Source organism: Oncorhynchus mykiss, chromosome 19, assembly GCF_057628025.1.
Source record: "Oncorhynchus mykiss isolate SJ-2025 chromosome 19, ASM5762802v1, whole genome shotgun sequence".
Lineage (NCBI taxonomy): Eukaryota > Metazoa > Chordata > Actinopteri > Salmoniformes > Salmonidae > Oncorhynchus > Oncorhynchus mykiss.
Window position 1 is genome coordinate 28527807 of NC_143040.1, and position 17587 is coordinate 28545393.

Here is a 17587-nt window from a genome sequence, read left to right on the forward strand (position 1 = left end):
AGGAGGGAGACTCTGGAAGCGCTGGACAGGCGGGAGCACCTGGAGGGAGGAGACTGAGAGACAGCATGGTGCGTGGGGCTGCCACGGGAGGCCTGGTGCGTGGAGGAGGCACCGGATTGACCGGACCGTGGAGGCGCACTGGATGTCTCGAGCACCGAGCCTGCACAACCTGTCCTGGCTGGATACCCCCTGTAGCCCGGCAAGTGCGGCGGGGTGGAACAGACCGCACTGGGCTGTGCTGGCAAACCGGTTACACCGTGCGTAGGGCTGGTGCCATATAACCCGGGCCGAGGAGAAGCATTGGTGACCAGATGCGCTGAGCCGGCTTCATTCCTCCTGGTTCGATGCACACTCTAGCCCGGCCAATACGAGGAGCTGCGATGTAGCGCACCGGGCTATGGTGCGCCTCACAGCATAACACAGTGCCTGCCCGGTCAACCTCTCTCCACGGTAAGCACAGGGAGTTGGCTCAGGTCTCCTGCTTGACTTAGCCACACTCCCCACATGCCCCCTCTAATACATTTTTGGGGCTGCCTCTCGTCCCTGTTGCGCTGCCTGTTAACTCCTCATATCGCCGCCGCTCGGCTTTGGCAGCCTCCAGCTCTTCCCTGGGGTGGCGATATACCCCAGCCTGTGCCCAGCGTCCTTTACCGTCCAAAATATCCTCCAATGTCCAGGACTCCAGAACCCTCTGCTCCTGGTTACCACACTGCTTGGTCCGGTTGTGGTGGGTAGTTCTGTGACTAATTTATTCGTCGTCTGAGGAGGAGTAGGAAGGATCGGACCAATATGCAGCGTGGTAAGTGTCTATGGTAATTATTTATTAGACTGAACACACAAAACAATATATTGTATTTATCATCATTAGTCATTTAGGTCAACATTGGATCATTCAGAGATCCTCACTGAACTTCTGGAGAGAGTTTGCTGCACTGAAAGTAAAGGGGCTGAATAATTTTGCACACCCAATTTTTCAGTTTTTGATTTGTTAAAGTTTGAAATATCCAATAAATGTCGTTCCACTTCATGATTGTGTCCCACTTGTTGTTGATTCTTCACAAAAAATACAGTTTTATATCTTTATGTTTGAAGCCTGAAATGTGGCAAAAGGTCGCAAAGTTCAAGGGGGCCGAATACTTTCGCAAGGCACTGTATCTATTTATCCTACTACTGGTCACTGTTACTCCTGTTAATACCATTAGTATATTACCATAAGTATATATATATATATATATTCCTGCTACCAGTCGCATTTCAGGCCTGTTTACATGCATATCTGCCTATCACACCTACACTGACATTCTTGCACACACACTCACACTGGCTTCTATCTCAAGGCCCATCAGACTGTTAAAATAGCCATCACTAGCACATTAGAGGCTTCTGCCCCTATATACATAGACTCGAAATCACTGTCCACTTTAATAATGGAACGCAAGTCGCTTCATTAATGTTTACATATTTTGCATTACTCACCTCATATGCATATACTGTATATCCTATTCTACTGTATCTTAGTCCAGGCCGCTCTGACATTGCTCGTCCAAATATTTCTATTTTCTTAATGCCATTCCTTTACTTTAGATTTGTGTGTATTTTTGTGAAATTGATAGATATTACTGCACTGTTGGAGCTAGAAGAATAAAGCATTTCGCTACACCCGCAATGACATCTGCTAAACCTGTGTATGTGACAAAAAACTTTTGATTTGATTTAACACACACATACACACACACACATACACTTACATACACCCACTCACCACCACCACGCACCCACCACCTATGCTGCTGCCATACTATTTACTATTATTATTATTTATCCTGCTACCAGTCACTTTCTCCTAATCTATGCCTACATGAAACATATATACATTCTCCAGTATCCCTGCACATTGTACATTTGGTACTGGCACTGACCCTGTATATACTGTAGCTTCCTTTCTTATTTATTTTTTCTCATGTTTTTGTATTTATTTAAGATGATTAATTATACTTTTTTGATGTTAAATACCGCACTGTTGGGTAGGACTTGCAAGTGAAGCTTTTCACTGTCTTTGCGCCCGTGACACACACAAGTTGAACGATAGACTGTATATAAATAGGTAGGCACTGGTTTGGTGCTGGAGGTAATGAGGTTAAAAAGTGATGAAGTGTCCCTTTAAACAGACCATGGAAAAAATGTAGATATGACAATGTGCTTTCCTGCTGATGTGGCGCGATGGAACCGCTACATTTCCCTTCACTGTAGCTTCACTATTTGAATGCAGGAACATGATGTCCTAGTTACTCGCATGTCGTTATCCTCCTATCTTCCTATTCTGCCAGTATCTACAAGTACTGTATTTTCAAGAGATAAGCAACAGTTTATGTTTTTTTCCCCTGGACTTGGTGTCACTGGTTATATACTATAACATGAATATAAAAAGTCAAAAATGTTCTTGCAATCACACATTGACTCTTTAACAGAACGTTTTACCACAGAAAATGGAAGAGTTTCAACAGTCCTTTGTAGCTCAGTTGGTAGAGCATGGCGCTTGTAACACCAGGGTAGTGTTTTTACCCTACCCGTACGTAAAATGTATGCACACGACTGTAATTTGCTTTGGAAAAAAGCGTCTGATAAATGGCATGTATAATATTTTTATGTAGATGCTGTGAGAATTTGGATAATTTCAGTACAATGGGGTAAACACTTATTTCAGGTTATCTTTGGCTCTAAAAATGGCATTTAAGTCAATTATACTGGTTAAAGGAATGACAACGTAAGTGTGGTTAAGTTCCTAACTACACATTTTAGCAGCGTCATAGCACAAGGGTGGGTAATGATATAGAAATCATTCAAGTTTTGCTGATGTGAAACAAGGGTATTTTAAAACTGGCATGGTTTATGGCTATAAATAGGACACAATGAGCTATGATTAAGTACAGGCATGAAAATGAAAGCTGTGTGAAAGTCTGAATGTCTGGAATGTACAAGTAAATCTTTTTGTTTCCCTCTAAAGCCTGACCAGAGGGTCTACTTTCATCACATGACCCTGAATAAACCAAAGGATTCATTTAGAGTTCAGATTTAGCTGGCGCGTGTGTGTGTGTGTGTGCGTGCGTGCGTGCGTGCGTGCGCGCGTGTGCATGTGTGTGTGTGTTAAAAACCACACAGTTGGACTCTCCTCTGTCAGCCTTGTTTGACAATCTGTGCCCCCTGTCACCACTGCCCACTACCCCTTTCTTCTTCCAGAGCTACAGGGGACTTGTCATGTGGTCGTCATGTTGTTCCCTTTCCTCCCAAACTACCCCATGAAACACACTTGACCTTTACAAAACCCAGTGCATGTACACACTCTTTTAAGAAAACTCAGTGGCCAACCACTCAAATGGAGCCATACAAGGGGATAAGTGTTCCGACACAGTGCTTTTGTGCAGATTTTGTTCAAGAAACGGCATCTGTAATTTCTGACCACATTGTGTGATTGTTATTTCTGGTTCATTTCTTTTGGTCTATTGGTACACAGACAAGGGGATAGTACAGTCCACCTTCAGCCCCTTGTGAAAAAACCCATCTGCCAAATTGTACCGAGACAATTTTCAATAATATGAATTTTAATTGAAGCCTTTGTTAAAAAATGGCGCAAATGATTTTCTTCAGAAACGAATCGTCTCGTTTGATAATAGCACACTTGGCTGTATTCAATTCTCACAGATTGTACCTTTTTGAAATTAAATTGTCCCTCTGAACGCATCCAGTGTTCTGACGAATGTCATCCGAGAAGAACAAAACAGGTTCATATCATTCATTTTCATCCCAGACATTTCAATTTTCTTGTCTTAATAGTGATCGTTGTTTGTTACAAGCTGCACAAATTCACTTTATCGAACCCAATTGCATATGTAGCTCCTAGATCTGCTTTTTTGGCTCCTATGAGCTATTTCTGTGGGTGATGGTGGACTGTTTCAACGCCTGCGTTCTGATCTCTGCAGTTTGCGCAAACACGCGAACAGAGGTACACAGAATGACAATAGATCACAAGTAACAAGACAAAAAGCTGTAGGAGAAGTGTCGTTAGCTTCTGCTCGGAGGCTGAAACATCTCCATAATCAGAGGCCATGATGAGAGAGAAATCAACAGAGAGGAAAAAAGATTGAAGAAGAGGACAAAAGAGGAAAAGGAAAGGAAGAAAGAGGAAAAGAGAGTGATATAGCACGTGAATGACTGACGCTCCCCAAGTCCCGTTATAGTTTTCAATGTTCAAAATTTGCTTATCAAAATAAAAAATGAAAAAAACATTCTCTGCTCACAGTCAGCCTTTCTGCACGTGCTCCTTTTCGATACGAACACAAAGGAACTCAACTGTCATACCTGTGATGAATACTACCCCTTTAAATAAAAATGTCTCCATTCTATGATAAACTCTGAACAAAGGGACAAAACCAGGGCAGGATGGGAGTCGACCTGAGGGTCCTGTTGGATGAAGCCCACTGATTATTGGCTAATTCTCAGACAAATGCTGATGACGTCTCCATGGAAGTTCACCCTCTGATTTGAGTTTCCCCCCAAGTCTCCCTGTTGATTTATGCGCTAAGACCTGCAGACAAAACAATTGGAAGGGGCCTTTAGACATGTTAAAGGATCTATTAGCACAGGGCACGTCCCCTATTGCCTGAAGGCCCCAAAGGGGAGTTTTCTTCTCATTCTCAGACACACGTACACACGTACACACACACACACACACACACACACACACACACACACACACACACACACACACACACACACACACACACACACACACACACACACACACACACACACACACACACACACACACTAGCTCTAAACATAACCCTAACCTTAACCCCAAACCTAACCCTAATTCGACATTAACCCTAAACAACCTAGAAATAGCATTTGACCTTGTTGGGACTAACAGTTGGTAAAAGTATAGCTAAACATGTCCACACACACACCCACACACACACACACACACACCTGTTAACCACAAATCAACTTTTTTTGGCCATGATGAATGCTGAACAAAATGAGAACACATACAGTATTTCAACAGTACACCATGCTACAATGTTGTTATTTTAGGAAATCTTCAAAAGCATTGGGTTACTATTATCAGGGTTGAGGACAATTCCTTTTTAATTAAGTAAATTCAAGAAGTAATCAGAAAAACGAATCCCTCATTTTCTGCAATGCTTCTCTATAGGAAAAGAGTGGAATAGGAATGTCAAGTTTCCGCCTGAATTGACTATATTGAAATCAAAATATGTAATTAATTGGTTTAATGTGATGGTAATCCATTTTATATACAGTGCCTTGCGAAAGTATTCGGCCCCCTTGAACTTTGCGACCTTTTGCCAAATTTCAGGCTTCAAACATAAAGATATAAAACTGTATTTTTTTGTGAAGAATCAACAACAAGTGGGACACAATCATGAAGTGGAACGACATTTATTGGATATTTCAAACTTTTTTAACAAATCAAAAACGGAAAAATTGGGCGTGCAAAATTATTCAGCCCCTTTACTTTCAGTGCAGCAAACTCTCTCCAGAAGTTCAGTGAGGATCTCTGAATGATCCAATGTTGACCTAAATGACTAATGATGATAAATACAATCCACCTGTGTGTAATCAAGTCTCCGTATAAATGCACCTGCACTGTGATAGTCTCAGAGGTCCGTTAAAAGCGCAGAGAGCATCATGAAGAACAAGGAACACACCAGGCAGGTCCGAGATACTGTTGTGAAGAAGTTTAAAGCCGGATTTGGATACAAAAAGATTTCCCAAGCTTTAAACATCCCAAGGAGCACTGTGCAAGCAATATTGAAATGGAAGGAGTATCAGACCACTGCAAATCTACCAAGACCTGGCCGTCCCTCTAAACTTTCAGCTCATACAAGGAGAAGACTGATCAGAGATGCAGCCAAGAGGCCCATGATCACTCTGGATGAACTGCAGAGATCTACAGCTGAGGTGGGAGACTCTGTCCATAGGACAACAATCAGTCGTATATTGCACAAATCTGGCCTTTATGGAAGAGTGGCAAGAAGAAAGCCATTTCTTAAAGATATCCATAAAAAGTGTTGTTTAAAGTTTGCCACAAGCCACCTGGGAGACACACCAAACAAGTGGAAGAAGGTGCTCTGGTCAGATGAAACCAAAATTGAACTTTTTGGCAACAATGCAAAACGTTATGTTTGGCGTAAAAGCAACACAGCTCATCACCCTGAACACACCATCCCCACTGTCAAACATGGTGGTGGCAGCATCATGGTTTGGGCCTGCTTTTCTTCAGCAGGGACAGGGAAGATGGTTAAAATGGATGGGAAGCTGGATGGAGCCAAATACAGGACCATTCTGGAAGAAAACCTGATGGAGTCTGCAAAAGACCTGAGACTGGGACGGAGATTTGTCTTCCAACAAGACAATGATCCAAAACATAAAGCAAAATCTACAATGGAATGGTTCAAAAATAAACATATCCAGGTGTTAGAATGGCCAAGTCAAAGTCCAGACCTGAATCCAATCGAGAATCTGTGGAAAGAACTGAAAACTGCTGTTCACAAATGCTCTCCATCCAACCTCACTGAGCTCGAGCTGTTTTGCAAGGAGGAATGGGAAAAAATGTCAGTCTCTCGATGTGCAAAACTGATAGAGACATACCCCAAGCGACTTACAGCTGTAATCGCAGCAAAAGGTGGCGCTACAAAGTATTAACTTAAGGGGGCTGAATAATTTTGCACACCCAATTTTTCAGTTTTTGTTTTGTTAAAAAAGTTTGAAATATCCAATAAATGTCGTTCCACTTCATGATTGTGTCCCACTTGTTGTTGATTCTTCACAAAAAAATACAGTTTTATATCTTTATGTTTGAAGCCTGAAATGTGGCAAAAGGTCGCAAAGTTCAAGGGGGCCGAATACTTTCGCAAGGCACTGTAGCAATAAGGCACCTCGAGGGTTTGTGGTATATGGCCAATATACCACAGCTAAGGGCTGTTTCCAGGAACCTGCAGAGGAAACCAGTTGTTAAAGGCTCAGTATGCACAGGGCACACCAAAACAAACAACACCCCTACTGCCTGAGGGGTGCCCGTGGAAAGTTGTGAACACAAAAGGACTGGTTTCCAGTGATGCTCATGTAGAAGACCCTGTAACACAAAGGCCCCTCATTGTAAACAGATGTTGGAGAGCTAAAAGACAGAGATGTACACTCACCCTGTGTACTGTATTGTACTGTACTGTATTTATTTGGAGCGTGAAGCTAAAATGTCATTTGTCCCCAGCCTACACTCAAGCATTTTGGATTTGAGAGAAACTGTTTTATATGAGGCGACAGTACAGAATGTCACCTCTATTTGAGAGTTTTTGAGGGTACCCTTTGTTTGAGAGTATTTTCATACCTATCTGCTTTACCTTTTCGAAATGAAGGCACTGTATGTACTGTATCTAGTCCTCCCAATTGAAGGTGTCATAAGTATTTCTGGAGTCACTTTTATTGTAAATAACAATAGAATATGTTTCTGAACACGTTTACCTTAACGTGGATGCTACCATGATTCCATACAGTATAATCATGAAGGAGAGTGAGATGAGTGAGAAAGTTAAAGAGGAACAAAGATCATACCCACAAGACATGCTAACCTCTCAACATTACCAATAACAGTGGAGTTTAGGATTTTTTTTGGGGGGGGTATGACCTTTGTTCCTCTGTAGCTTTCTCACTCATTCTTATTCAGGATTAATTCATGATTATCCATAATCATGGTAGCATCCACATTAATGTAGAAGTGTTCAGAAACATAATCAGTTCTTATTTACAATAAATGTGACTCCAAAATGACACAATACATCATTCACTGTTCAGTTACTACTGGGCAAAACATAGTCTGAACCATAATCACAACCAAAACAAACTGCAAATGCATCATAGAGTAAAAAACTTGATTGAATCATTGTGTACCAGGAGTATGGGACCCCAAAACATTTTTTTTTACTACTTTAATAAGTGAATTTGTCCAAATACTTCTGGAAAAAATAATTTATTCAAATGGGGGGGGACTAGATACATGAGGTGCTTTCATTTCTTCAAACGGTAAAACAGATATGTCTGAAAATACCCTCAAATGAAAGGTGACATTCTGTACTGTCGTCTCATATGAAACAATCCAAAATGCTGGAGTATAGAGCCAAATCGAAAAAAATATATGCTTCACCAAATAGATACGTTGTAAGGGATTTCCTCCTCTCGTCTGAAGAGGAGAGGCGAGAAGGATCGGAGGACCAATATGCGGCGTGGTAAGTGTCCATGGGTTTTTAATACAAAAAAACTGAACATAGACAAAGTGACAAACCGAAACCAGTCCCGTGTGGCACAAACACTGACACAGGAAACAACCACCCACAAAACCCAACACAAAACAGGCTACCTAAATATGGTTCCCAATCAGAGACAATGACCAACACCTGCCTCTGATTGAGAACCATATCAGGCCAAACATAGAAATAGACAAACTAGACATACAACATAGAATGCCCACCCAGCTCACGTCCTGACCAACACTAAAACAAGGAAAACACAAAAGAACTATGGTCAGAACGTGACATACATAGGGGAGTGTAGCTGTCCTCACATCCCTTCTATCTTCTAGTCTAGTGCTCTCTGATGGGAGGGTTGAAGATACTCTTTAATCAACTAATACTAAAAAGTTTAACTGATTGCAGGACTGTGCATGGGCTATTAATGACCTTCTGGAAACAAAAGGCAGATTAGTTCCCGGGCCCCTGGAGCACCCACAGATGGATATTTGTGGGTATATGCAATGAAAGCGCTTTGCTTTTGCCAACTGCCCACTCTTACTCTCAGACAAACTCTGACAAAGACCTATTTGTAGGACCACACAGTTTATAGTTTGGCCATGATGGTTGCTGAACACACTGAGAACACATATTTCAACAGTACACCGTACTACAATGGTTGTCGTTTTAAGATGTCTACAAAAGCATTTGGTTGTTATCAAGGTTGGGGACAATTCCTTTTCAATGCAGTTCAACAGAGAATCCAATTATTATTTCCCACAATGCTTCTCTATAAGTAAAACATGGAATAGGAATTTCAGTTTCCTCCTGAATTGACTGAATTGAAAATGGAATTCACTCCAACTCAGGTTGAAAAATTCCAGTAACTTTCCCAAAAATTCCCAGGTTTCCTGAAATCCTTGTTGGATGCTGGATTTCCTGCTTACACACACAGGATGGCGTCAGCAGACATGGCGACCCTGTTTCTAGCTTCTAGTGTAACGGATGTGAAACGGCTAGCTTAGTTAGCGTGGGCGCTAAATAGCGTTTCAATCAGTGACGTCACTTGCTCTGAGACCTTGAAGTAGTAGTTCCCCTTGCTCTGCAAGGGCCGCGGCTTTTGTGGAGCGATGGGTAACGATGCTTCGAGGGTGACTGTTGATGTGTGCAGAAGGTCCCTAGTTCGCGCCTGGGTATGGGCGAGGGGACGGTCTAAAATTATACTGTTACATTGATGCTGTTGACCCGGATTACTGGTTGCTGCGGAAAAAGGAGGAAGGTCAAAAAGGGGGGTGAGTGTAACGGATGTGAAACGGCTAGCTTAGTTAGCGTGGGCGCTAAATAGCGTTTCAATCAGTGACGTCACTTGCTCTGAGACCTTGAAGTAGTAGTTCCCCTTGCTCTGCAAGGGCCGCGGCTTTTGTGGAGCGATGGGTAACGATGCTTCGAGGGTGACTGTTGATGTGTGCAGAAGGTCCCTAGTTCGCGCCCGGGTATGGGCGAGGGGACGGTCTAAAATTATACTGTTACACTAGCCAACTTTGCATTATTTATTAAAAATGTTTTTTGTTGTTTTTGTGTTATTTCTTACATTATTTGCTCAGAACGTTGCTTGCATCATTACCCACAGCCAAAAATAACCTTTGCATATTAGATTGGCATTTCAACCAGAAATGCGATAACCCTGAATTGGATCCTTTGTTTGAACACCCAGAGTCAGTTCCATTCATCCCGGGGGCTGAACCAAAAAGCCTGATGCCAGAGAAGAGAAAGAAGGAGTGGGCTCCTGGTCAGACTCAGGAGGCGTGCGTACCATCCACCTCTTCTGAGTAAATTACTCTCTAACATTCAGTCCCTGGTGTCACGCCCTGATCTGTTTCATCTGTCCTTGTGCTTGTCTCCCCACCCCTCCCTCCAGGCGTCGCCCATCTTCTCCACGTATCCCCTGGGTATTTATACCTGTGTTTTCTGTCTGTCTGTGTCAGTTCGGCTTGTTCGTTCAAGTCAACCAGCGTTTTGTCTCAGCTCCTGCTTTTCCTCAGTCTGTCTTTTTCTCGTCCTCCTGGTTTTGACCATTACCTGTCTTGACTCTGAGGCTGCCAACCATCCTGTGCCTTTGCCCTTACTCTGGATTACCGACCTCTGCCTGGCCTGGCCTGACCCTGGGCCTGCCTGGAACACAGGAGTGATGGTTGCTGATAATGGGCCTCTGTACGCCTATGTAGATATTCCATTAAAAAAATGCTTTTTACAGATACAATAGTCATTTGCATCATTAACAATGTCTACACTGTATTTCTGATAAATTTGACGTTATTTAATGGACAAAAAATGTGCTTTTCTTTCAAAAACATGGACATTTCTAAGTGACCCCAAACTTTTGAACAGTAGTGTATGTATATATTCGGGCAGGTAGCCTAGTGGTTGGAGTTTTGAGCCAGTAACCAAAAGATTGCTAGATCGAATCCCCGAGCTGACAAGGTAAAAATCTGTCATTCTTCCCCTGAACAAGGCAGTTATCCCACTGTTGCTAGGCCGTCATTATACTGTATATAAGAATTTGTTCTTAACTGGCTTGCCTAGTTAAATAAAGTTAAAAATATATATATATTTTGGGTTACCAGATGCACGTTTTCAATCACCAGGTGCAATATATATGTGTATATTTACACACTACATGGCCAAAAGTATGTGGCGACACCTTGAAATTAGTGTATTCGACTATTTCAGCCACACCCGTTGCTGACAGGTGTATACAATCGAGCAGACAGCCATGCAATCTCCAGAGACAAACATTGGCACTAGAATGGCCCGTACTAAAGAGCTCAGTGACTTTCAACCAGGCTCCGTCAAAAGATATCACCTTTCCAACAAGTCAGTTTGTCAAATTTATGCCATGTTAGAGCTGCCCCGGTCAACTGTAAGTGCTGTTATTGTGAAGTGGAAACATCTAGGAGCAACAACAGCTCAGCTGCAAAGTGGTAGGCTACACAAGCTCACAAAACGGGACCGCCATGTAAAAATCATCTGTCCTCAGTTGCAACACTTACTACTGAGTTCCAAACTGCCTCTAGAAACAACATCAGCACAATAACTGTTTGTCGGGAGCTTCACAAGCCTAAGATCACAATGCACAATGCCAAGCGTTGTCTGGAGTGGTGTAAAGCTAGCCGCCATTGGACTCTGGAGCAGTAGAAATGCGTTCTTTGCAGTGATGATCTTGGGTTTGGCAGTTGCCAGGACAACACCACCTTCCCAAATGTATAGTGCCAACTGTAAAGTGTGGTGGTGGAGGAATAATTGTCTAGGGCTGTTTTTCATGGTTTGGGCTAAGCCCCTTAGTTCCAGTGAAGGGGAATCTTAACTTTACAGTATACATTTACATTCTAGACGATTCTGTGCTTCCAACTTTGTGGCAATAGTTTCCTGTTTCAGCATGACAATTCCCCCGTGCACAAAGTGAGGTCCATACAGAAATGATTTGTTGAGATCGGTGTGGAAGAACTTGACTGGCCTGCACAGAGCCCTGACCTTAACCCCATCAAACACCTTTGAGATGAATTGGAATGCCGACTGCGAGCCAGGCCTAATCGCCCAACATCAGTGCCCGACCTCACTATTGCTCATGTGCCTAAATGAAAGAAAGTCCCTGCAGCAATGTTCCAACATCTAGTGGAAAGCCTTCCCAGAAGAGTGGATGCTGTTATCGCAGCAAAAGGGGGAATAACCCCATATTAATGCCCATGAGTTTGGAATGAGATGTTCGACGAGCAGATGTCCACATACTTTGGGCCATGTAGTTTATGAGGCATTCAGTTACTGTTTGATTGAACGTTAGAATTGGCAAAAGAAGTGACTGAAGCGACATGGACCCATCCTGCCTGGTGTCAACAGTACAGGCTGCTGGTGGTGGTGTAACGCCATCCAATCTGCAGCAACTGCATGATACCATCGCGTCAGCATGGACTATCATCCCTGTGGAACGTTTCCGACTTGTAGAATCCATGCACCAAATAATTCAGGCTTTTCTGGAGACAAAGGGGGGTCCGACCTGGTGGGTGTGCCTAATAAACTGCCTAATAAACTGGCCGGTATATATATATATATATATATATAGTGTAGACGAAAGGGAGGAGACAGGTTAAAGAAAGATTTTTAAGCCTTGGGGGGTGCAACTCAATATTAGGAAGGTGTTCCTAATGTTTGGTATACTCAGTATACCTTATTCCAGGGTTCTTCCAACCAGGTTTTTTTTTTTAAACTGGGAATTTTAGGGAAGTTTAGAATTTTAGAACTCTAGCCCTGGTTGTAGTTTAGTTGAGCATTTTCACATCCCAGCACCTGCAGAGTTAATTTACTGTAGGCCTTAGAGTCTGGCACGTGAATAGCTCAGCTGTTGGCCAATATACAATTACAATTTGTGGTGTCTCAAATTATCCTTTCTCAGTTAGCCATTGTGGGCACTCACCTCAGGCACTGTTGGCTGGGCAGGTCAGGGTTGCTCATATTAATTAAGACCCAATGCAGTCTTTAAAAAAAAAAAAATTAATCATCACTGTATGTCTAATAAATCACTGTGTGTGTTTATTTTAATGAAAATAACTCCAAATATATTTCAATTGCCATTGAAATTCTTAGTCTGATCGTGTGGGTGTGTTGATGCAGTTGCAAATATATTTACATACACAGCCCTGATTGGCGGATAGGATTGTCTGGACTAGTCTAGAGCATAGCCACATACCACTTCAAAGTAAGAGGATACATATTATACAAATAAAATATGTGATTGGTCAGAATATTCAGGTTGTGATGTCATCGTCTAGGCCAAAAACTCCATGATCAGTGCTATCCGAGATTCTTGGGACATCCGTACCCTAACCTTAACCTTAACCCATACCTTAACCAATACCTTAACCATAACCATAACCTTAACCATAAGCCTTACCCAACCCTAACCATAACCCTTACTGTAACCATTGTAAATATCAGCTTCAGTCAGGGAAGGGAAGTCCTAAGGATCCCATTTAACAAGGACCAAAACTCCATCCCACCTGAACAGGTTGAAATTTTATGCGTTTTTTTTCCTTTCCAAAAGCTCTTAAACTAACAGTGCATTATCATAATTTCCCAAATTTCAGAATGTTATTGCGATCTCATTGCGCGGAAATACCATAAAATGTAAATACATAAATAATAATAATAAATGAAATCACGTTTTTGCACTGCTCCTTTAAGCAGGGAGGCAGCGGCAACAGGGAACTGGCTGCTTCTGGTTTCTAGGCACATATAAATACAAAGCGGAGCCGGGTACGAGGAAAACACAAAGGAAAAGAGGAGAATTCTCACGTTTAAAACTGAAGACTAACGGAGTCAGGTAATGAGCGCCTCCTGAAATCAAGCTTGTTTCGTAGAAGGTAAAACATGTGAAACGCCATTTGTCTCAGGTTATAATATTCATCAACATTGTGGACAGCAAAGAAGTAAACAGCTGAGCTGCAGCTGTCAGTAGGCTATGGTGTGTACTTGTTGTAGGAAAAGTCTATTTATGCCAAATGTTGAATTATGTGCTGCTGTATTAGGCCAATAAAATCTAACGCAAATGATCGCAATTTCATTATTCACATCGCTTTGTGAAATTATGCGGTTAGATCTTCAAAGCATTATGGCTATAGCCTAAGTTTCATTCTGTGTAAAAATGTGTATTATATTGTATTTTCTATTCCGTTTTGACTCGATATGTCTCCCGGTTGAATGGTTACAAGGAATCAGGATATCTCACAGGAAAAGAACTAGTCGTTCTTCTTTGTTTCCAACTGTGGTCTGTGTTGCCACATTGACTATTACGTGGCAGAGGATGAGATACACATAGCCGTGCATAGCCTGTCTGGAACTCAAGGCTACTTTCTCTGTGGTCAGCAAAATAAACTTGAGATCATTTCAGTGACATTTTCTCTCTCTTTCCGTCTCTATCTTGCCTGTATTTATCCCTCTTCATTTTTTAATGAATTGAATAGAATATTAATGGGATGCAATATCATTTCATTCAATTGACTTGTTTTACAATGCTATTGTAACTTGATTAAATCCCAGCCACTTATCTGTAACCCAATGAATAAGAAAATAGATGGAAAAAAAATAACCACATCGGTTCTTGCGAAATTCCACTAGTTTATGCATTAATAATTACCAGCATATGCACATTGCCTGAAGGTGTGATAGCCTTGTTCTAGAAATCAAGTGAAGTATTATCATTACGTGAGGTAAATAATATGATCTGTCTGAACTCCATGCTGTCGGGTGGTATCCACATATCTTCACCGTTCAGAATTACCGCTCTTTGTTTTCAACATTTTCAAAAGGCACTACTGTCCATTGTGCACCACCTGACTTGATAATCTCCCTTCCTGTCCCTGCCCTTTTTGCTTGTGAATGAGTTTATTGCAACCTGGGTCTTCACTCGGCACCAAATGTAAGAAAACAGACTGAAATAGGGAGGGAATACTCTGAATTTGTCCAATACGAAACACTCATTTGCATTTTCGGTTGCAAAGTGTTTTGGTACGGTGTACACAAATGAATACTGACGTGAAGGAGCGCATTCCAACCGGTTCCCCTAACGGGGCGGTACCCGTTTAACTGCTGCTTACCTTTGGCATTGCCACTCTAGTCCTAGGAGCACCACACTCCTGTTTATATGGCTCCAGAATGGATGACACCCAAGCATCCGTTCTAGCACTGCCAGCCAGAGGCCGTCCCCTAGCCCTAACATCCCAGCTCTGGAACACCGGAGCTGGGAGAGAGGTGTGGAATGTCTGGGGCCTGTCTGGCACGGGGCCTGGGCCCCTAAGGCTAGAGGGCTCTTGTCCTTTTTGATGTCTGAGGTTTTGAGGAAGTGAGATGTCATGTTGCCACACTAGCAAGCACCGTAGGGCACACTAGGGGGTTTGATCCAGACCAGAGATGTTCCAGGGTTGTCGGGTATGGCATGAAAGCAGCTGTGGAGTGGACTGAAGTGCAGATGAGGAGGAGATGGATGGAGGAATGGTGTGTGTGTTTTTTTTTACATGTATTTTTTAGGAAGGCTGGTATTTGGGAAGGAAAAGGGTGTTGTGGTGACCTTACAACTCAACAAATGACAGGCAGACTGATTGTTTTTAACCTTACAGTCCCTTTTATGCCCTGGCCCGCCCCTGGAAAGAGCAAACTCGAGCCACGTCAGTCAAATGTAGGCTAGGTTGCTCGTTTCTAGGTCACACCCTGTAGAGTTCCCCACCCCGGGTCCAGCCCCCCATTAATCTGCATGCTGCGGCATGACGGGTGAGAGAGGAGTGGTGACATGTGGCGAGTGCATTCACCGGCCAGGGATAATAGAATCACAGCGGCTCTATGTCTAGGTCCAAGGAGAGAGAGAGAGAGAGAGAAAGAAGTGTGTGTCTGTGTGGGTGTGCACATGCACGCGTGAGTGTGACAGAGCGTGTATGTGACCTGTGAAACAGCAACCCCATTCTGTGATCTTAAACAATCTTACAGCTGTTTTGTAGTAAAGTATAGTAGTATCATAGTACTACTGTAATAGGACTACAGTAGGCAGCTTCACTGTATATGCAACACTGTAAATACACTGTTCTGGGACATTCAATATCTTTTTGCTCTCCTGTGATTCCGAAATTTAAGGCTGAGTTTGCGTGTTATGCCATTTTTACACAGTGATTTATGGTAGTGCTTGCATACGCATCACCAATTGCTTCCCAAGTAAATGTGGATGCAGGAATAAAGCTTTGGAGAGGCATATGTCACGAGCAGGCTTTTCTGTTACTTCCTTTCCTTTCCGATTTTTGTAATCTTTCTTCAGAATCACTGAAGGAATCCAGGGCCCGCTAACAGTTTGTCCCAAATGGCACCCTATTCCCAATACAGTGCACTACTTCTGACCGGGGCCCCAAGTTGTGCGCTATTTGGGACCCTCTGTGTCTCATTTATTACATAGTCACAGGCCCTTCTAGCCTCTGGGAAAGGGAGATACCTAGCCGGTTGCACGCTGAATGCATTCAACCGAAATGTGTCTTGCGTATTTAATCCCACCTCTCTGAATCTGCCTTAATCAATGTCCATGGCACTCGGGGGAGCAGTTGTTGGTGGTTAACTGGGGCAGAACTGCAGATTTTTCCACCTTTTCGCCTCAGGGGTTTTGAACCAGAGACCTCTAACCGCTAGGCTTACATGCCTCTGTAGAGTGACTGTAGTCTTAAGGATGAGTAGGGGTACTTTGCCTGTTTAGGCGTGTCACCTTGTGTTGTGGGGACGGGGGAAGGAACACATGGGGAAACGTGTTTGCTTAATCTTTTTCATCTCGTATTCCCTCTCACTTGATGAGAGGCAGCCCTAACACAGATTGAGGACTCAGCCTTAGCACTAATAACAAAAAAAGATCTCCACATTTTGGTTTTGGCCCTAAAAATAAAATTAGGAAAAAAAGCGGAAATAGTGGTGTTTGTTAATTTTGAGACGTCTTAGCCAGTGTAGACTTCCTCAGAATAGTCCGAATTAACCTTTTGTGACTCCCAAACCCGCATGCGGGAGCGTGATCATCACTACTGTTGGTACATTCACAGCTGAATAGGGAGTCATTGGAACACAGCGCTTTCAAAACCTGGGGCACCTCCGGATTGGATTTTTCTCAGGCTTTCGCCAGCAACATCAGTTCTGTTATACTCACAGACAATATCTTTACAGTTTTGGAAACGTTGGAGTGTTTTCTATCCAAAGCTGTTATATGCATTATATGCATATTCTAGCATCTTTTCCTGACAAAATATCCTGTTTTAAAACGGGAACGTTTTTTTTTTTCTCCAAAAAATGAAAATACTGCCCCCTGGTACCAAGAGGAGATCTTAGTGGCCTAATTTTTAATCTAGCTAAGACGTTTGATGCCGTAGTTATCAATGAAAAGATGTGCATGAAAATGAGTCGTCTCTCGTTGAATGACAACAAAGACTTTATTGAAGAATCCCTACTGTTGACCAATCACCGACGAACGGGGCGTAGACTTCAGCTCCAAACTTCGGCTGGAAGTGAAAAAAACCTTCACCGACGTCAAAAACGAATGGAAAAAAAAACCGTCAAAATGTCATCATAGTATATGCACAAACTCTTCTGGGCTGTTTTGGCTGGGAAGCGTGCGGACACCTTTACCTTATCGGCCTTGGGTGAGCTCCACTGTGGGTCCTCCTCCCGGGTCAACAGGAAATGTCTCAGTGACCTACAATAAGGTCACTGAGACATCACAC

General features: G+C 42.7%; 1 protein-coding gene across 1 annotated transcript in view; it reads left to right on the forward strand.

Annotated features, from left to right (window-relative positions):
• Positions 1-13346: 13346 nt before the first annotated feature.
• Positions 13347-17587, forward strand: part of LOC110498677 (spermine oxidase) — a 30953-nt gene continuing 26712 nt past the window's right edge. The window contains exon 1 of the mRNA XM_090210733.1: positions 13347-13674. The gene's annotated coding sequence lies outside the window, so the exon portion shown is untranslated. The remainder of the gene's footprint in view (positions 13675-17587) is intronic.